Source organism: Anser brachyrhynchus, assembly GCF_964034855.1.
Source record: "Anser brachyrhynchus genome assembly, chromosome: Z".
NCBI classification, from domain to species: Eukaryota; Metazoa; Chordata; class Aves; order Anseriformes; family Anatidae; genus Anser; species Anser brachyrhynchus.
Genome location: NC_137697.1, coordinates 52,340,317 through 52,360,658, shown reverse-complemented (window position 1 = coordinate 52,360,658; position 20,342 = coordinate 52,340,317). Strand labels below are relative to the sequence as shown.

General features: G+C 44.4%; 1 long non-coding RNA gene across 2 annotated transcripts in view; it reads left to right on the top strand.

Annotated features, from left to right (window-relative positions):
* The window catches only part of LOC308185790, a 28,949-nt gene that overhangs the window by 3,031 nt on the left and 5,576 nt on the right, over window positions 1-20,342 (top strand). The window contains exons 2-4 of one of the 2 annotated variants that reach the window (XR_013943757.1): window positions 1,160-1,267; window positions 2,104-3,600; window positions 19,631-20,253. This is a non-coding gene — a long non-coding RNA (uncharacterized lncRNA). Of the gene's footprint in view, window positions 1-1,159; window positions 3,601-19,630; window positions 20,254-20,342 lie in introns of both variants that reach the window. The other variant, XR_013943758.1, reaches the window with a different exon arrangement.

The following is a 20,342-nucleotide window of genomic DNA, read 5'->3' as shown; positions in this document are numbered from 1 at the left end:
AACAAACAAACAAACAGAGGCAACTGGCTAGCCTCTTTCCAGGGCAATCGGCCCCTGATATCAGAAAGAAATTGTCTTAGGCTGCAGGACAAACTTACAACAGTCAGGAATGACGGGGACCTGGGGCATCTACCCTAGCAGGTCCACTAGTTGAAATAAAGCTAGGAAACGAAGACAGGCTTGAATTTTTTGTTGGTTATGGGAGCTTCTTTCTCTGTGTTAATTAGGCTGTAAATGTAATAGGAGCAACATATTCAGTGTTAAATAGTTTAAAAGGACGATTAGGAACTAAGACAACTACAATAATTGGAGCCACAGGGAAAGAGGAAGAATGGTCATTCTTACAACCCCTTGATTTGCGTTTTGGGGGTGAGGAACTAACCCATAAATTTTAGTATGTACCAGAATGCCCGATGCCACTCTTGGGACGGGATCTATTAGCCAAATTAGATGCAACAATAACCTTTGAGGACGGAGAATTAATAATGAAGGTACCTGAGTCCAAAGTAGGCCAAATCCTAATGATCAAAGATAAACCCTTTGTTAATATTCCAAGAGAAGTAGAAAATGCAGTTATAGCAACAGTACGGGAAACAGATGTACCAGGGAAGTCGAAACTGGCACAACTGGTAAAGGTGGAATTAAAGGAAGGAGCCAAACCTGTTTGAATCAAACAATATCCACTTAAGATAGAAGCTAGGCACGGGAATGGTGAAAATTATTGACAAATTTCTCAAATATCAGATTCTGGAAGAATGTAAATGGGAATACAATACTCCAATTTTTCCAGTAAAGAAGCCGAATGGCGAGTATAGATTTGTACAAGATCTTAGAGCAATAAATGAAATAACAAAGGATATTCACCCGGTAGTAGCTAATCCTTACACATTGTTAACATCTGTAAAAGAGAAATATAAATGGTTTACCGTGATAGATTTAAAGGATGCCTTCTTTTGCATACCTCTTGATAAAGATAGTAGAAAATTATTTGCCTTCAAATGGGAAAACATATTGAAGTTTTTGGACCACATATGGTAACAACCGTTTTGGAACAAAGGGGGGGGGCACTGGTTATCACCCAGCCGGATGATGAAATATCAGGCAATCCTAACTGAACAAGATGACATAACCTTGAAAACGACTAACCTGTTATATCCAGCAGTATTTCTAGGAACCGTTCCAGAAGAAGGACCGTTGGAACACAATTGTGTGGAAATAATCGAACATACGCCAGCCACAAAGATTTGAAGGATGTACCCCTTGAAAGGTATTCAGTGGGAATACCACACTCCGTGGCACCCACAAAGCTCAGGGAAAGTAGAAAGGATGAATCAAACAATAAAACAACAATTGGCTAAGTTAATGATCGAGACACAGCTGCCCTGGACGAAATGCTTACCATTGGCACTTTTAAACATAAGAACTAAACCACACAGTGAGACTGGATTATCATCATATGAAATGTTATATGGTATGCCTTATTCTCAAGGGATGCCCCTAGGGAACAATGTAGTTGAGGATCATAGTATCCAGAAATACATAATTACCATTGGAAGGAGATTACAGGAGATAAGAGAAATTGGGATGATGACTCAGACACCACCTTTAGGATTTGCTATTCATAAAATAGAACCAGGAGACAAGGTCTTAATAAAAACCTGGAGAGAAGAATCATTGAACCCCCGATGGGAGGGACTGTACCTTGTTTTACTTACTACTGAAACAGCTGTGAGAACAGCAAGAAGGGGTTGGACCCACGCATCCAGAATAAAAGGACCAATAACTACCGAAGCCTGGAGGGTTGAGTCCACTCCTGGGGAACTGAAACTGAGACTAAAGAGGAACTGATATCCCAGCAATGAGGTTCTGCATGAATTAAGGGCACTGGATAAAGAGGACAAGGCTGAAGGGAGGAAAGGGAGAAGGCAAGACCGGGGTAGGACCCTCCACTGCGGCGTGTATGGTCTACCGAGGGAGGCAACCCCTATGGGTATTGACCGCCGAGTGAGAGTGCCTCGACCGGACTTCTCCTACACCAAGATCAGTTTGTCCTGAGAAAAATAACATGAGAACCTTTTAAACCCATAATAAAATTGTGATTAGTTTTTCCAGGAGCTGGATCACCCTGAAGGGCTGAATGGTAACACAAGCTCTGAAAGCGGGCCCAACCCCATGATTGAAGGCGCTTCCCACACTCTCAAGATTGGACGGCGAAAAAGGCTTATAATATGACAGGTCGCCAAAGAGAACTGAATTGTGACTGTAAGTGGAAACCCAACGTGGGAGCTTGGAAGCGTGCATATACGAGTACAAACGGGGCAGACATTGTAACAGGACCACTCGGTAACAAGGACACTCTGTATTATCACGCCCCAAAGGGTAAAGATGGATGGGATGGTCATTTTCCAAACGGGACGTGGGCCCTAAAGGGACATTATTGGGTGTGTGGCAAACATGCTTACAAGAGGCTACCTGGAAACTGGTCGGGAATATGCTATGGGGGGTACATAAGACCCTTGTTCTTTTTATTGTCACAAACACAAGGAAATCATTTAGGAATAAGATTATATGATGACCTGAACAGAGTAAAACGATCTATTGATACTTCCTTATCCGGGGATAGTGCCCAAAAATGGGGAAAGGATGAATGACCTCCTGAAAGAATCATACAGCATTATGGGCCAGCCACCTGGAACTCAAATGAGTTGATATCAGGAGCCCGAGAACCTATTTATAATTTGAACCGAATAATTAGGTTGCAAGCTATCCTCGAAGTTGTAACAAATCAAACAGCGACAGCCTTGGATCTTTTGGCTGACCAATCCACTCAAATGAGAAATGCTATATTCCAACATAGAATGGTCTTAGACTATTTACTAGCAGAAGAAGGGGGAGTATGTGGAAAACTGAACGATTCTAATTGTTGTCTACAGATTGATGATAATGGAAAAGTGGTCAAGCAGATAACAAAGGAAATTAGAAAGCTAGCCCACGTCCCAGTACAAAACTTGGAAGGGTATGGATTGGGATTTCTTTTCATGGTTGCCTGGTGAACCATGGGTTAAAAGGATGCTGTTTTTATTTTTATGTGGTGTAATGACATTATTGTTTATACCTTGTATGATACCTTGCTTTACGTTGTTGATACGGCGAGTAATAAATAGCACCCAATTTGTGATGACTTCAGTGGAGAGAAAAGGTGACGTGTCGATAATGATGCTTAAGAAGTGGACACCCCGAGAACTGACTGATGAAATCCAATTGTTACTGACAAAGGTTGAAGGAGGGACACGAATTGATGATTAAAAAAAAAAAAAAAAGGAGGAATTGTAAGAAATGGTCCAGCAATTCGTGCCACTAAGGGGTTTTGAAGGGTTAACATTGAGGCCTGGGTTTAGGCGAGAAAAGAACAAAGGGATTTCTTCGGAGAAAAACTGCTGACTTTGCACGGATGTGCAGTAACTTCTGACAGCCGGCCAAGAGACCACTAGATAAGGAGGAAGAATAAGAGCCTTCCTGTCTCCCTGTCTCCCTGGACCACTAGATAAGGAGGAAAAATAAGAGCCTTCCTGTCTCCCTGTTCGAGCGGCCCCTGAGAAAGTAACAGAGACTGATAAGCAGGCGACATCGGATTCGGGAAACCAATTATAATAACCTCGCCTCTTTTAGAAGTAGTAATAAATATGTATTAGCCTAGGAGTATAAAAAAGTAGATGCCTTACGTAACGGGTGTGCGTCCCGGTGGAGCAGAGACTCCCGGCGCACCCAGCGCTGTTTGCTTGCCTCTATTCGTTTAATAAATTGTAAACTCTGATTGTAATCCTATTTGGGACTCAGTCATTTATAACACAGGGAAAGAAATGGGAATGATCAGGAGGAGAGTTGCTATACAAAAATGGGAAAGAGCTCATCCTCCAGGACCGGGGGTAATACCGGCAGGGCAGGGGTGCCCACTTGCCAGTCCTGGCTGGAATAATAATAGTGTGCAACACAGAAATCATACAAGAGACTTGGGGTCAGAATGAGAAAGTACTCGTGGATGAATCCCGAGGACCCGGTATCCCAAGAGCTCTTGAAAGTTCATTTTGTGATTAAAGACTCGCAAGATACACAGAAAAAGCTCCAGAAGGTGGGGGGATGTAGTGAACAGTCACTGTGGGGCCCTCCTGCGGGAGGCCCTGAAGGTGTGTGTCAGTAGGGGAGATGAGAAGGAAAAGCAGAGAGTGAAACTAATGGTATTGACAGTGTAGCAGGTAGTCAGGCAGAGGGTTGGAGAAAGAGGAAGAAAATTTTCAGGAGTCAGGGCCAGGATGGAAAGAAGAGGAAGAGAGATTAAGAAATGGCAGACAAGGAAAGAATAGGAGGAGAGAAGGAAAATGGGAAAGTACAGGCTGGAGAAAGACAGCAAGAAGTGTTAAAAAGGGTTATTGAAGGTGTTAAAGGTGTGGTATGTAATGTTTGACAGAGCTATTTTTTGAATGAGTTGGGAAAGTTGAATGAGCAGGGAAAGAGGATGTAGGCATTATCTAAGTAACCATCTAGAAGTTTTGGTATATTTGCTGTGGTGTTTGGTCAGTTTCCCAAGTACCGAGAAGGAGGGGGGGGAGGGGGGGGCAGCCTTCTCCACCAGGGGCTTCTCCACAGGCCGCAGGGGACTTCAGCTCCCTCGCCTAGAGCACCTCCTCCCTCTCCTTCTGTGCTGACTTTGGTGTCTGCGGGGAGGTTTCTCGCTCCTCGCTCTCCCACCTGCTGTTGAGCAGCAGGTTTTTGTTTGTTTGTTTGTTTTCTTGGATGTGCTCTCACAGAGGCACAGACTGTGTTGCTCATGGCTTGGCTCTGGGCAGCGGTGGGCTCTTTTGGGGCGGGATGAAATTGTCCCTTATCTGACATGGGGAGGCTTCTGGATTCCCCCCCCCCGAACCTTGCCATCGAACACAATACACTGGGACAGCTAGGTCATCACTGGCTTGTAAACTGTCAGGGATTAAATTAACTAATGAAACCCTAAAAAGTGGTGGGGGTAGAAGGGGCTGGGATAACAGTGCCACCTTTGGGGGATACCAAGCTGAGACTAGGGGATAAAATGATCTCTGGGCAATTATTGTATGTACCTAAGGCAGGGACTAACTTGTTGGGAAGGGATTTGATGATGAAATTGGGCATTCAAATAGTAAATTGTTAGACTGGAATAACAGTGTTATTAATGGAGTGCTCTCAGGCCCTGAAAGCAAAGATATATTCACCTCTGACTGGAAAGACCCTGAAATGGGGGCAGAAGCAAAAATACAGATGGACAGTTTTACCTCAGGGGTTTACAGGGCCACCAATTTATTTGGGCAAGTTCTAGAACAGATTTTGGACCAATTACAACCTCCCGAGGAGGTATTACTGTTACAAATATGTGGATGATCATTTATTGTCAGGACAGGAGAAAACAGTTGTGAAGGAAGCTACTAACAAGCTATTCAACTTTCTCGGAAAGCAAAGCTTGGGCGTATTGAAAAATAAATTACAGTATGTAGAAAGAGAAATCAGGTATTTAAGGCACCTAATGTCTGAGGGAAAACGGAGAATAAATCCAGAGAGGATTCAGGGAATTGTTGAAAACTAAGAAAGAACTAAAAGGTTTTAAGAGAAAGATTTTTTTTTTTTTAAGGAATCAGGAACCACGAAGTCTGAGGGAAAATGGATACTCCCTGATGGGAGAGAAATGCTGAATAAAGCGCCAGTGAGGCAAATATGATGTTTCTCTTCAAGAGGGTCACTGGGAGGTGCAAACAATGTGTGATGTTGTGCTAAAAAAAAGTATGTCTGTGTAGGAATATACACTTTAGTGAAGCAAATATGCAGAGGATGTACCATATGTCAAAAGGCAAATAAAAAGGTCATTCGTAACTCACCTAGAGGGGGACGGGAGCCAGGGATTCGACCTTTACAAAGTATACAGGTAGACTTTACTAAGTTACCTAGAGCAGGGAGACTTAAGTACTTGTTTGTCCTAATTGACCACGTGACTGGATGGGTGTAAGCTTTCCCCTCCGTATCTGCCACTGCGAACACAGTGGCTAAGGTATCACTGGAGCAAATAGTCCCTAGATATGGGATAGCTGAAAACATTGATTCAGATCAAGGAAGTCATTTCACTTCACAAGTACTTCAAGTGTTAATGCAGGTCTTAGAGATTGAGTGGGATTTTTAAACCCCCTGGCACCCCTCCTCTTCTGGGAAGGTAAAGCGAATGAACCAGACATTAAAGAAGCAATTAACTAAATTAGTGTTAGAAACTCAACTTCCTTGGGTAAAATGCTTACTCCTACAGGTTCAAACAGCACCAAGAAAGGATATAGGAATTTCACCATATGAGATGCTGTTCGGATTGCCCTATCTAGGCAGAAGGGATGAGATATCACAATTCGGAACAAGAGAGTTTTCTTAAGAACTGTATTCTGGGGTGTCCTCTTCTTTGTCATCTCTCAGGACCCGTGGGTTTTTAGCTCAAACCCCACCTTTGGAATTCCGCATTCACCACCATCACCCGGTAAATTGGGTCCTGATTCAGACTTGGAAAGTATCAACTCTGGCCTGAATGGGAAGGACCATTACTAACCGCTGAAACAGCCGTAAGGACTGCAGAAAAAGGTTGGAATCAGTATACTCGAGTGAAGGCATCCGTCGACCCTAGTACCTGGGAATCTGTTCCTACAGAAAACTGGTTGAAAGTTAAAATCAAAAAGAAAAATCGCATAATAGACTCTGAGCAGGATAAAAGCTTGCAATCGTAAACTAACCTTTTATTTTCACAGGTAACTAGTGAGTGTGACTTTTGATTGAGAGAAAGGACAGACCTATAGTGAATTGAAGTGCTCCCAAGGGGGGGTTTGTTATAGTAGTAGTGTACATCTTATTCTTTGCATTGATAATTATTTGGAAACCTAAGGTTTAAAAATAATGACAGGGAAAAATCAGTTATTAATTTTGTTTTTAGTGATTGTAGGCCTCAGAGAAGGCCTTCATCAATTGGCAACTTGGAAAAGGCATGACCAGATAATAGTAAGACGGGATACCCCGTAAAAATATGAGTGAATGTGACAGAGGGTTATGTACCACAATCTGTCATATTTGATGCTTGTGAGGTGTTAGCTTGTGGAGATTTAAATGCCCAACGACAATTGAGCAGAGAGAACAAATAACTGGGAGAGACCCAACAGCCAGATTGAGAATAGCTGTATGGAAACGATCCTCTATTGCCATCAGAGAAAGGGAGAAACTCAAGGAGAAAACAGGAGAGAAAACAGGAGTCCCTCTTTGAAATGCAGCAGTTCAAACATTTGAGATTGAAACAGGGTATGGGCATGTGAATGCCTGGATAGAATGGATCAAATATACTGTCCAGAGTCTCAACCATAGCAATTGCTATGCTTGTGCCTCGGGATGACCGATTGCCCAGATAATGCCCTTCCCATTGGGGTGGCCCAAGGATTCCCAGGGGATGCGATGTATGAGTGCATTGTACCAAGAAAAGACTGCCTGGAGAAATGAGGCCTATAATTCTCTCTCTTTGCTGTTCCCTTCCTTGCATGATAGCAATATCAGGGTTCCCCCTGCATTCTCTACAGCTGTAGGTAACCATACAGCTTGCCTCTCACGGCAGGGTGTGAGCGCTACCCGGCATCTGGGAGAATTTGCCTTGTGCACGAGGACCTTGAATGCTACCAAGGACTTGATGGGAAACTACTCAAGACTTGAAATCCCCAAGGCAGATCTCTGGTGGTACTGTGGAGGGAAGACCTTACGGTCCACCCTACCATCTAACTGGGGAGGCACTTGTGCACTTGTTCGATTAGCTATACCCTTCACCCTGGCATTTGAAAGAGAAACATCACAAATACCCAGAAGAAGTAAAAGAAGCTTAGGAGTATCATTTGATGATAGAGCGTACATAGAGTCTATTGGGGTGCCTAGAGGAGTTCCCGATGAACAGGAAGCCAGCAATCAAATTGCTGCAGGGTTTGAGTCACTGTTCTGGTGGGTAACAATCAATAAGAATGTGGATTGGATTACTTATATTTATTATAATCAGCAGAGATTAGTAAATTTTACAAGGGATGCAATACGAGGAATCGCTGAACAACTAGATGCCACCAGCAAAATGGCTTGGGAAAACAGACTAGCATTAGATATGATGCTTGCGGAGAAAGGAGGTGTGTGTGTGATAACTGAGCAACCATTGTTGCACTTTTATACCTAACAATACTGCCCTGGATGGCACAGTAACTAGAGCATTGCAAGGGTTTACCACCATTGCCAGTGAATTGGCAGAAAAATTAGGCATATTTACATCCTTGATCGTAGTAGCAAGAGTTTTGACAGCCGTTGGTTGTTGCATTATCCCCTGTGTAAAAGGACTAGTACAGTGGTTAACTGAAACTGCACTGTTGAAACAAATGACCGTGGAGCCACCACCTTACTCAGATAAGAGGATGGTATTAGAGGAGATGGAAAGCAAAGAAGGTGAAGAAGAGGAAGATACCTACCAAATTACACCTTAGGGAAAAATCTTGCAAAAATCAACAATTTATAAAAAAAGAAAAGGGGGGAATTGTGGGAATGAAAATGTTGTTTTTGCAGAGTTACATTTTTTAAAGGTAAGGAATGGGGCATTGAGATATGCTTGTAGTGATAAGAAAATTTAGCAGGCGACCTTGTAAAATGCAGACAACCAGACTCCTTAGAACAGTTAGGTGAAAAATCACGGTGTCAAGTCAAGTCAGATAAGTGAAGAAACATTACCACTTCAAACAGTAAAAAAAAGTCAAAAGAAATTTGAAATTTAACAGGCCGGCAACTGAAGGCCATGTATTGTCTGTGAAGCATCGGATAGGTTGTGAACCTGGTTTACCCAGTCAGTGGGGAAACAGGAGGGTCCCAGTCATCGAGTAATGAAGTATATAAACCTTACTGTGTGACTAGTAGGTGCTCTCCTGCTTGTGGGACGCCCGCCATTGCAATCGCGAATAAATTACTACTTCACTGAGATCCTCGCCTGAGCCTAAGTTATTGGCTACGGAGTGTTTCTCACAGGGGCAGATGAGGGTGGTTGCACTTACGGTTCCTCCAGCTACTAGTGTAAGTTGGACATTTCTTCACCTTTATCACACACATTTCCAAACTCATCAAAAAAGAAAAACATTCTTAGAGGAAAAACCTGTGAGAAAACATAATTCAGTCACCACTAAAGATACTAAAACAAAACTAAATTCTTCAAACCAAAGCAAGATAGTTGACAAACAAAAATTCTTATAAGTAGTGGAAGATGTGACTAATTGCCAAGTCAAACCCTCACCATTTCCTTAGTTTGACTAAGAAAGTGTCTTGAGTTTCCATTCCAGTCTTACTAACTCTGTACAAGCCTTCTGTTTAAACAGTCTAGTTAAATCAATACAGACGTATGACTAATTCCTCACTTACTCCCTAATCCCCACTTCAAACTCCATCGACTTCCTTACACAAAGCAGGAAGAACAAAGTTTAATAAAATGAAATTACTAATTCCTCTACTTCATGATAGTACACAGAAGTATATTAAATTGTGGTTTTTAGGTTAAAACAATCATCTGTCTATGGACAAAGGATAATCTTGTAGAAGTTACACTCCTGCAGCAGATCTTAGAGGGAAGGTTGTGGTGCTAAATCCATGATTATTCAGAAACAGTGTTTTATGTAAACTGCAAGTTTAGCAAGCATGTAATCAGAGTGAACATCAGTCTGGTATTTCCAGAGAGATTCTACATCCAGTGTGATGGAATGAAGCAGTACTTAAGGAATACCCACCTGGAGAATACTAAGGGAGTCCCTTGGCTGTGCAACCACCTACTTTGTGAAGAATAGATTTCTTCCTAGCACATAAACCAGTAAGATGTTTCTGAGCAAGTAAACAAACAAACAACAAACCTCTATTGACTATTGTGGTGGTTTTACCCAGCTGGGCAGCTGAACTCCACCACAACTGCTCTCTCACTAACCATCCTAAGAAGAGGGGGAGGAGAAAGTATGCTGGAAAGAAAAAGAAAAACCTCATAGGTTGAGATAAGGATAATTTAATTCCTTTAATTAAATGTTCCTTTGGACAGGAAGAGGGGGAAAAAAAAAGGCTGCATGGAAGCACAGAGAGCAGAAAAGAAATTACTCTCTACTTCCCATCAAGGAGCGATGTTTGGCCATATCCCAGGAAGCAGGGCCTCCATGAGTGTAATGGTTGTTTGGGAGGATGAATGTCTTCCTAACAAGAGCTCACCACCCTCCCCACCCCCACCCCCCCGCTACTTCCCTACCTTTTATTGCTAGGTGTGACACCACATGGCATGGAATTTCCCTTTGGTCAGTTTAGGTCAGCTGCTATGGCCATGTCCCCTCCCCATCTCTTGCCCACCCCCAGCCTGCTGGCTCTTGGGGGTGTTGGAGGGAGTCCTGATGTGGCACCAGCGCTGCTCAGCAGCAGACACAACACTGGTGTGATACCACTGCTGTTCTAGCTACGAGTGCAGAGCACAGCACTGTATGGGTTGCTGCAGGGAAAGGTGACTCACCCCCCCAGCCAGACCCAGCACAAATACACAATCCCATGACACAGTCAAGTAAAAGCAATTGAAGATGAACTTCGTTGAATTTAGCATCTTTTGGAAGGATACGTGGTTGATGTGTTTGGTGAGGCAAATGGAATTCCACAAAACAAATAAAAATGCTTTATATACCTTCTATTTTTATTATTGCATCTTTGCAGGATGATGTAACATCATAGAATCACAGAATCAGAGCATGGTTTGGGTTGGAAGGGACCTTAAAGACCAGTTCCAACCCCCCTGCCATGGGCAGGGACACTTCCCACCAGGCCAGGTTGCCCAAAGTCCCATCCAGCCTGGCCTTGAACACCTCCAGGGATGGGGCATCCATGGCTTCTCTGGGAAACCCGTTCCACTGCCTCATCACCTTCAGAGTAAAGAATTTCTTCCTTATATCTAATCTAAGCCTACCCTTGTTTAGTTTAAAGCCATTTCCCCTTTCCTTCCTGACAAAGAGTCCCTCCCCAGCTTTTCTGTAGGCCCTCTTTAGGTGCTGGAAGACTGCAATGAGGCCTCCCCAGAGCCCTAAGTACATTAAATGCAGTTCGGCCAGAGCAAACTGAACTCAAAAGGAAAGAGAAACCAACTTTTATTTCTAAATTAGATATCTAATCCTGATAGATTCACTCCCTTCCAAATATAGCTCAACAAAGTAAAAACAGTAAAAATTCACATATTTCTTTTATAACAAGATTTCATTGCACAATAGTTCTTTGCCTAACCCTGCAGTTACCCCATAGGCATTGCAATTGCTTACTTGGTCTTCTCCTTAACTTGTTTTTAGTGTTTACTTTTCTAACCTATCCTTAATGTTCCAACCTTGGATTTATTTACCTCCTTAGATATCAAGAGAATAAGGTATTTGCTTCGTAGGACAGTACTTTGATGCTTTCCAGGGCTAATGGCCAAAGTTCTCAAAGCACTTTTCATCAGTGATTTCTATATTTCTCAATCTTTCCATCTTCATTTAGAACTCTTAGCTTAATTTAGGTATTAGGTGAAAAAGAAGCCCAAAACCAGCTGAAGCCACCATATCAGACATAGTAAGGACATGCTTCTGTTAGGAAGTAATTCAGAGTGATCCCATGGTGTACTTTAGGCAGATTTACTCTGTTCCTCTGGACTAAGCATCCCCAAGGGCTATTTCAAAGCTCTCTGAATGATCTGTCATTATCTCTTACACTGTAGTCTCCATTAGGAAAGGGTAAATATTCATTGCCCATGTGGAAAGGAACTGCTCAGTTAGTTGTTTCTAACCAAAATCTCTTGATTGTGTTCTCTTTACAGAAACCACTTGGATAGCCAAGCCAAGTTTCATTGAAAATGGAAGTAGTGGAACTACTTCAAAACCGTGCTTCTACTTCTAAGCAGAACTGCACTGTAGGTGGGGACATAGCAAGAGGACATGGCCAAGGCAGGGTGGAATTGAAAACCAACTGTCCGAGCTACAGAAAGAAGTCGGCGATTCCCAGTTTGAGACTGTTCTTTGACTAGTAAGACAGCAGCCGGAACGCTTATGATTACTGCTGATGGATTCCCATGAATCAGCTAGTGATACAAGCTACGAGAACAACTGAAGCAATTTGAAGTTACGCTTCTCCCTGTTCTGCATTCAAATTTATGAAAGAAAGGAGAAGACAGGAGAGAAGAGAGCAGAGAGGAGGAGAAGACGGGAGGGAAGGGAAGGGAAGGGAAGGGAAGGGAAGGGAAGGGAAGGGAAGGGAAGGGAAGGGAAGGGAAGGGAAGGGAAGGGAAGGGAAGGGAAGGGAAGGGAAGGGAAGGGAAGGGAAGGGAAGGGAAGGGAAGGGAAGGGAAGGGAAGGGAAGGGAAGGGAAGGGAAGGGAAGGGAAGGGAAGGGAAGGGAAGGGAAGGGAAGGGAAGGGAAGGGAAGGGAAGGGAAGGGAAGGGAAGGGAAGGGAAGGGAAGGGAAGGGAAGGGAGGGGAAGGGAGGGGAAGGGAAGGGAGGGGTGGGTAGGGTACTGAAGGGACATGTAGGGGAGTGTAGGGGAGGAGAGTGTAGGGGAGGGGAGCGTAGGGGAGGGGATCATAGGGCAAGGGAGTGGAGGGGAGGGAGGGAATGGGAGGGGAGTGCTACCATAAATAAAATGGTCAAATAAATGTTAAATATAAAATATAAGTTCCAACCTTGGATTTATTTACCTCCTTAGATATCAAGAGAATAAGGCATTCTTATTATTATTATTAATTATTATATATTAATATTTTATATTTTATATATTATATATTTTATATAATATTTTATAAATACTTATTAATTATTATTATATAATAATTAACATTCAACTCATGGGCTATTCTCACCCAGTATTAAATCCCCTTGAGGTACACACCGGACCTCCCTTCTTTTGCATTACCCACCAAGTGCATCCAGGTCCCTGAGCAAAAGCAATTCAACGAATGGGTTTGCCTTTTCCTGAGGCAGGAGTAGCCCAGACTGTTTTACCCAGCATGTTTCTTACGTGCACTACAGGAACTTTATCCCCTTCTACAGTGCGTAACAGGTTTGATTGGGCAGGTCCAGCTCGGTTGGCAGATCCCCTAGTATTGACTAACCAGGTGGCCTTTGCCAAATGCGTATCCCAATTTTTGAATGTCCCAGCACCCATTGCTTTCAGTGTAGTCTTCAACAGTCCATTGTATCGTTCAACTTTTCCAGAGGCTGGTGCATGATAGGGGATGTGATACACCCACTCGATACCATGTTCTTTGGCCCAAGTGTCTATAAGGTTGTTTCGGAAATGAGTCCCGTTGTCTGACTCAATTCTCTCTGGGGTGCCATGTCGCCATAGGACTTGCTTTTCAAGGCCCAGGATAGTGTTCCAGGCGGTGGCATGGGGCACAGGATATGTTTCCAGCCATCCGGTGGTTGCTTCCACCATCGTAAATACGTGGCGCTTGCCGTTGCGGGTTTGAGGGAGTGTGATGTAATCAATCTGCCAGGCCTCTCCATATTTATATTTCAGCCATCGTCCTCCATACCAAAGAGGCTTTGACCGTTTGGCTTGCTTGATTGCAGCACATGTTTCACAGTCATGAATAACCTGTGCTATAGTGTCCATGGTCAGGTCCACCCCTCGATCACGAGCCCATCTGTAGGTTGCATCTCTACCTTGATGGCCTGAGGTGTCATGGGCCATCGGGCTATAAATAATTCACCTTTATGTTGCCAGTCCAGGTCCACCTGAGCCACTTCAGTCTTAGCAGCCTGATCCACCTGCTGGTTGTTTTGATGTTCTTCAGTAGCCCGATTCTTGGGCACATGAGCATCTACATGGCGTACCTTTACAACCAGGTTCTCTACCCGGGCAGCAATATCTTGCCACAATGCAGCAGCCCAGATGGGTTTGCCCCTGCGCTCCCAGTTGACGAATTAGCTTATGGATGGGAATCAGGGAGTCTCGGTTGGTGCGATATTGCCGCCGGTGCACAGTTGTGGTAGCGATTGGCACTTGCTGTTCTTCAACCCTCAGCAACCCCACAACAGAAGGGTCCTCTGAGAGACCGGGCAAAGTAGACAGCTGTTTAATGTCCTCTGTCTCTAAGGCAGCTATGCCAAAAGCCCAGCGGAACCCTTTTGGGTCCCTGAAATATCCTCCTCTAAGATAGTCTATGCCAAGGATGCATGGAGCATCCGGGCCAGTCACAATACGGTGCTTTTGCCACTCATTACCGGTTAGACTCACTTCAGCCTCCAATACAGTTATCTGCTGGGATCCCCCCGTCACACCATAAATACAGATGGGCTCTGGCCCTTTACAGCTTGATGGCATTAGAGTACATTGTGCACCGGTGTCTGCTAAAGCCTTATACTTCTGTGCATCTGACGTGCCAGGCCATCGAATCCACGCAGTCCAATAATCTCGGTTGTCCCTTTCCTCCCCCTGGCTGGAGGCAGGGCCCCTCTAGTCCTGGTCAGAATCTTCGTTTCTGTGTTTAAAGGACTGCCTGCTGGAAGTTGGAACAGCAAACCTTTCAGAGAACCCCTTTTTCCCAATTGTTTTCTTTTGCAACTCACGTACCCGTGCCTCTAGGGTCGCAGTAGATTTTCCATCCCATTTTCTCACGTAGGTAAAACCACAGGGTGGCGCGGGGGGTGTGCCCACCATATTGTCTTCCTTGCACAGATGAACGTTTACCCCTAATAGCTGAGACACTGGTTTGTACAGGTGGGGAGGAAAATAAACTCTCTTTAAGTCGGCGGACCTCTTCAGAAAGTTTCTCCAAAGTATTCTCTTTTAGCTGGTGGACACTGGTGCGTTCAGGTGGAGGGGAAGATAAATTCTCTTTGAGTTGGTGGAACTCTTCAGAGAGTTTCTCCACAGCTGAGACGCAGGCCTGTAGGGAAGAGGAGAGACTTTCTTCGTACTGCCAGAGTTGTTTAGCCACTTCATCCACTGTGGGTCCCTCATTCTCTTTCCAGGTTATTATTGCCAATGAGCCGGCATATGAAGATTGGTGCACTCCGTACAAACTTCTGCCACATGGGTCGTGTACCCTGGACTTCATCTGGATCTGTGGATGTTTGTGCGCCGTCTAGGTCCTTATAAATTACTTCCCGTACGGCTAATTCCCTCAGGTACTGAATTCCCTTCTCCATGGTGGTCCACTTGCCTGGTAGACATACAAGTTCTTCCTTGAAGGGATACCTTTCCTTCACAGCTGACAGGGGATGCCTCCAGAGGCTGTGAGATCGTGCTCCATCTTCAATTGCTTTGTCAATGCATGCGTCCCTAGCAAGGGATCCCAGCCGCCTGGCTTCCCTGCCCTCTAATTCCACACAATTGGCTCCGGTGTCCCAGCACTGGAGCAGCCAGGTGACAAGCTGCTCACCTGTACAGCGACCAAAATCTTTTCGCACGTCTCGTAGCTCACGCTGGTATAGGGTTCAGGTAGTTACTGTTGATTTTTCGACATCCCCATCCTCATCTTCATCCTCCTGCACATTTGATGGCCCAGCCTCGTCTTCTCTATACCCAGACCTAGCAGAAGACTGTCTGCGTTCTAAACGACCTGAGTATACCATTTTTTCACCTTGTCTACAGGGGCAACTTGCACTGCTACAGCTCGCTTCTCTGACCCAGCCACAGGGTCTGCCACAGGGCTTGGAATACCCTCTGCAGGGGCAACTTGGACTGCTACAGCTCACTTCTCTGACCCAGCCACAGGAGTGGGAGCAGCTGCAGGAGCTGGAGTGGCTGCAGGAGCTGGAACTGGGACGGCTGCAGGAGCTGGAACTGGGACGGCTGCAGGGAACTGGGACAGCTGCAGGAGCTGGAACTGGAGCGGCTGCAGGAGCTGGAACTGGAGCGGCTGCAGGAGCTGGAACAGCTGTGGGAGCTGGAGCGGCTGCAGGGTCTGTCACTAGGTTGATAGTAGCATCAATTGCAGCTCGATAGGCACAAGCCAGACCCCAGCACGCTACAGTGTTTTGTGTCACTTTGGAACTGCCAGAGTCATGACGCCTTTTTTTCAAGCATTCTGCCAGCTTTTTAGGATTTTGCAGTTGTTCAGGGGTGAATGTCCAAAACACTGGAGGTGACCACTGCTCTAGAAACCTGCCCATATCCTCCCACACTCCGTGCCACTCGCAACTATCCCGCCTCAAGACAGATCTCTGGATGAGATTCCTAAGTAGTTGTCTAACCCTCAACAAAACCTGAAGCGCATTCAGGAGACATAACAACAAGAGCAGGCTGGTCTGAGTATCCCAAGGATATTCAACATCTCGGAGAACCACCATAACTAGCTCGGGGGATAAGAGGGTGGTGAAGGAGAAAGGGAGAGTGAACAGGTAGGGAAAAATGTCTTCCCCTGTCCCCTCCACGGCTTGGCTCCCTGATGAAAAAAGGCAATAGGTGTAATTGCTAATAGTTTCTGAGACATGGCTTCCAAAGTATAGAGTCGACGACAGTGCTGAGTACAAATACCAGGTTAGAGTCATGACCAGAAATTTCATCATTCCATAAGCCATTGTTACACCGCACAGTACCATAACAATCTTAAACCAGGGCCCAGAAAGGATAAACAGTGCAACAGGGAGCACATACAGAAAGTAACGTGCTAAAAAACTCAATTTGGAAAACAGGCACAGCAGACTGGAGATTAAGGCAACCAACATTGTGACTAGCAACTATTAAGCAGGTCCAATACTTATACCAATTGTAGTTTAACACACTCTGGTCAAATCTGTCGATATGTCAACCCTTCGAGCCCCATGTTGGGCGCCAAAAGGACTGTTGTGGTTTAACCCAGCTGGCAGCTAAACACCACACAGCCGTTCGCTCACCCTCCCCCCTCCCTCTCTGGGATGGGGGAGAGAAACGGGAAAGTGAAGCCCGTGAGTTGAGATAAAGACAGCTTATTAAGACAGGAAAATAATAATAACAATAATAATAGTGATAATGATAATAGTATTAATAATAATAATGTGTATGAAAAAAGTGATGCACAATGCAATTGCTCACCACCTGCTTCTTCCCCTTTCTCTTTCAGGAGGGAGAGTGAGAGAGTGGCTGTGGTGGAACTCGGCTGCCCACACGATTAAAACCACCACAGCCGCAAAGTACTGGAAAATTTTTCAGAAGAAACAAGGTGTTTAACAAGGAAAAATATAGTTTCCTTTTTAAGGCTTCCTGGATAATTGAGGTTATTTCATATTCCCAACTCGGAGGAAGAGAATTGTTGATTTCACCTTCTTTTTTCTTACACGGAAATAAAAAGTCAACAGCTCTGGAAGTAAGGGGAACGTATCACAATCAAGCTCCTTTTGTCTTTAATCCTTGCTGAAGGACAAGATTTATCTCACACCTTCCACGGATGTATGGTAGCAGAGAATAATTTTGGAACTACTCTAATTAAAGTCAACTTGGGGATAGTGGCACTTCTCTAATTGTTTCTGAGACATACGCATTAGCAACAGAGAGTGTTCTGTTGTCATTGCAAGGCCCCTACGGTGACGACTTCAGAAACAGAACTGAGTGATGTCACCATGGCAATTTGGGAGCAGCTGCCTCTGTGCAGGTTTAGCTAGGAGGGACAGAGAAGCATGCTGGATGTGATGAAATCACGTGAGGATTTGTGGATCCCACCTTGAGGTGCATAGAGAGGGCCCATGCCCTTCTGTAAGTGGTTTGATGCTTGGCTGAGGCAAAAGATGTGTTTTTATTGTGAATACTTCGTTTTAGTATACTGTAGTTTGTGTAAAGTCCTTTCACAAGCATTAAGTTTGGTACTTTTGCTCAGTGATGTAGCTGCACAGAGTGACAGATGCAATGTATGGGTGAGGGCCTCTGCACGTTCTCTTTTTCCTGGTCTGTGTGAGAATGATACAGAATCTGTGTTAGCTATTTTAAAGAAAAAGTTAAATAAGTCTGGGTTGCTGTGATATCATTGACGCTGTCTGAAGAAAGTTATTGACCAGGAGGTTTCTTAAGTTTTTCACGGGTGTCTTAGGAAGAAAAGAAATGAAAAACGGAGGGAAGTGAGAGCAGGAAGGCTTATACAATGTTGAAAAACTGAATATCCCGGGATAAATGCTTAGTTCTACCAGAGCAACTGGCCAAAAGGAAAAGGCTTTTTTTTTTTTTTTTTTTTTTTGGCAGTGCTCAAGATTGGAATTGGGGAAAAAATGATGGGAATCCATCCGTTTTTCTACTTACCCAATTTGCTTAGGCTCTTCTTAGGAAGGGACGTGCTGGAAAAATTGGATGCAAAAGTTTCTTTGGAACAAGGGAAAATGGAAATCAAAGTAACATCTTAAGCTCTGAAGTCTATGTATCCATGGCGAGTCCAGAGAAAGCTCCAGATAGGACTCCCTGCAACTGTTGGTGCGCAAGTTAGGTGGAGCTATCCCCCTTGTGCCCGGCGTGGGTGCGCAGCGCCGAATAAACAGACCTGCTTTATAACCATTCTGAGGTTCTAGATAGAGTCTGATTTCCGCAAGTCAGTAGCTGACCAGTGCTGTAGAGCTCAGAACAGATGTCACCAACAGACTTCATGTGACTGATCAGGGAATTTGATTAGCTAATACGACTGATTAGCTCTAACTGCCAGGACTAAAAGTTTGGTATTTCTGGAGAATATCGTGTAGATGAAGGAGTGTTCAAATGATGATGTACTAGTTTTGAAGCCTACAAGTATATTCTAGCAAACTTTTTAAGAATAAATTCCATGCTAGGCCAATTGTAATGAAATTTTTCTATTATTTCTACAAAGCTGTCTCAGTTTGAAACCTTGAGACAGTTCAGTGTTGGGTAGTCATCTGTCTCAAAACGCTGAGAAGATGGGGCTGCATTCATTTGCAAACTGGTTGTCATAAAGGCCTTAAACTTTGCATTATGTTGAGGCAGTGGTGATCTCAGCCTTCTTGTATTTGTCTGAGTAATGTAGCTCCCAAAAGAGATCCCAAGGTCCAGAAAAGACATGGAAATAATTGGTGGCTTGTAAGGAAAAATCATATTCCATCACACAGCAACACCAGAGCTGTCTGTAGAGTTTAGAAGTCAGCTGAAGTTATTTATGTTTCATCTGAAGGGAGTAAGACAAGAGCAGTTAATATAAAAGAATGCATGTCTGACAATCATACAAGCGGATGGGAGCCTGTTTTATCTGGGTCTGTGGATTTTCTATCTGTATGCTGTTGAGGAGATTGTCAGAATTCTGATTAGAGAATAAGGAACCTACAGAAAGTGCAGTACGCAAATGCTGGAGAGCACGGGTCAAAGTTTTACGCTTCCTGGGACTGCCTAGCGTATTAAGAGGTCTAGGGAAAAAAATGGCTGTGGTTCAACATTAATAGCACATTGACAAGTGTGATTTAAACCTATCCACATCTAAATCAGTCAGCCCTACTGAAATCTTCAAATACTTAAGAGGTAACCCGTAGCCAATGGTGTCAAAAAGTGCTGTGAGATTTGTAAGAAATGGTCCAGCAATTCGTGCCACTAAGGGGTTTTGAAGGGTTAACATTGAGGCCTGGGTTTAGGCGAGAAGAGAACAAAGGGATTTCTTCGGAGAAAAACTGCTGACTTTGCACGAATGTGCAGTAACTTCTGACAGCCGGCCAAGAGACCACTAGATAAGGAGGAAGAATATGAGCCTCCCTGTCCGAGCGGCCCCCGAGAAACTAACAGAGACTGATAAGCAGGCGCACCTGGGAGGACTTCGGATTCGGGAAACCAATTATAATAACCCTGCCTCTTCTAGAAGTAGTAATGAATATGTATTAGCCTAGGAGCATAAAAACCAGCCGCCTTACGTAACAGGTGTGCGTCCCGGTGGAGCAGAGACTCCCGGCGCACCCAGCGCTGTTTGCTTGCCTCTATTCATTTAATAAATTGTAAACTTTGATTGTAATCCTATTTGGGACTCAGTCATTTATAACAATTGGGGGCTCGTCCGAGATGGTCTTGGTTCCTGAATTCTGACTTGATCTAGGAGGGGCGCCCCCACCATTTGGTGGCTCCTGTTCGAGTCAGGTCAGGGCTAACACCATCTTGAACCTGAATAAGGGCAAGCAAAGATTTAGATTTTTTTATGAGCTCCCTTTGCCGGCTGCAGCACTATATTTTGCCCGTAATTCTGCGCGCGAAGATCCGAACGAAGACGACGGAGTCGTAAGTATTTAAGGCGTATACCGTTCGGTTGGGTGGGTTTCGGTTGCCTGTGTGTGTGAGAGTGTGACTGAGACGGAACGTAGTTCCGA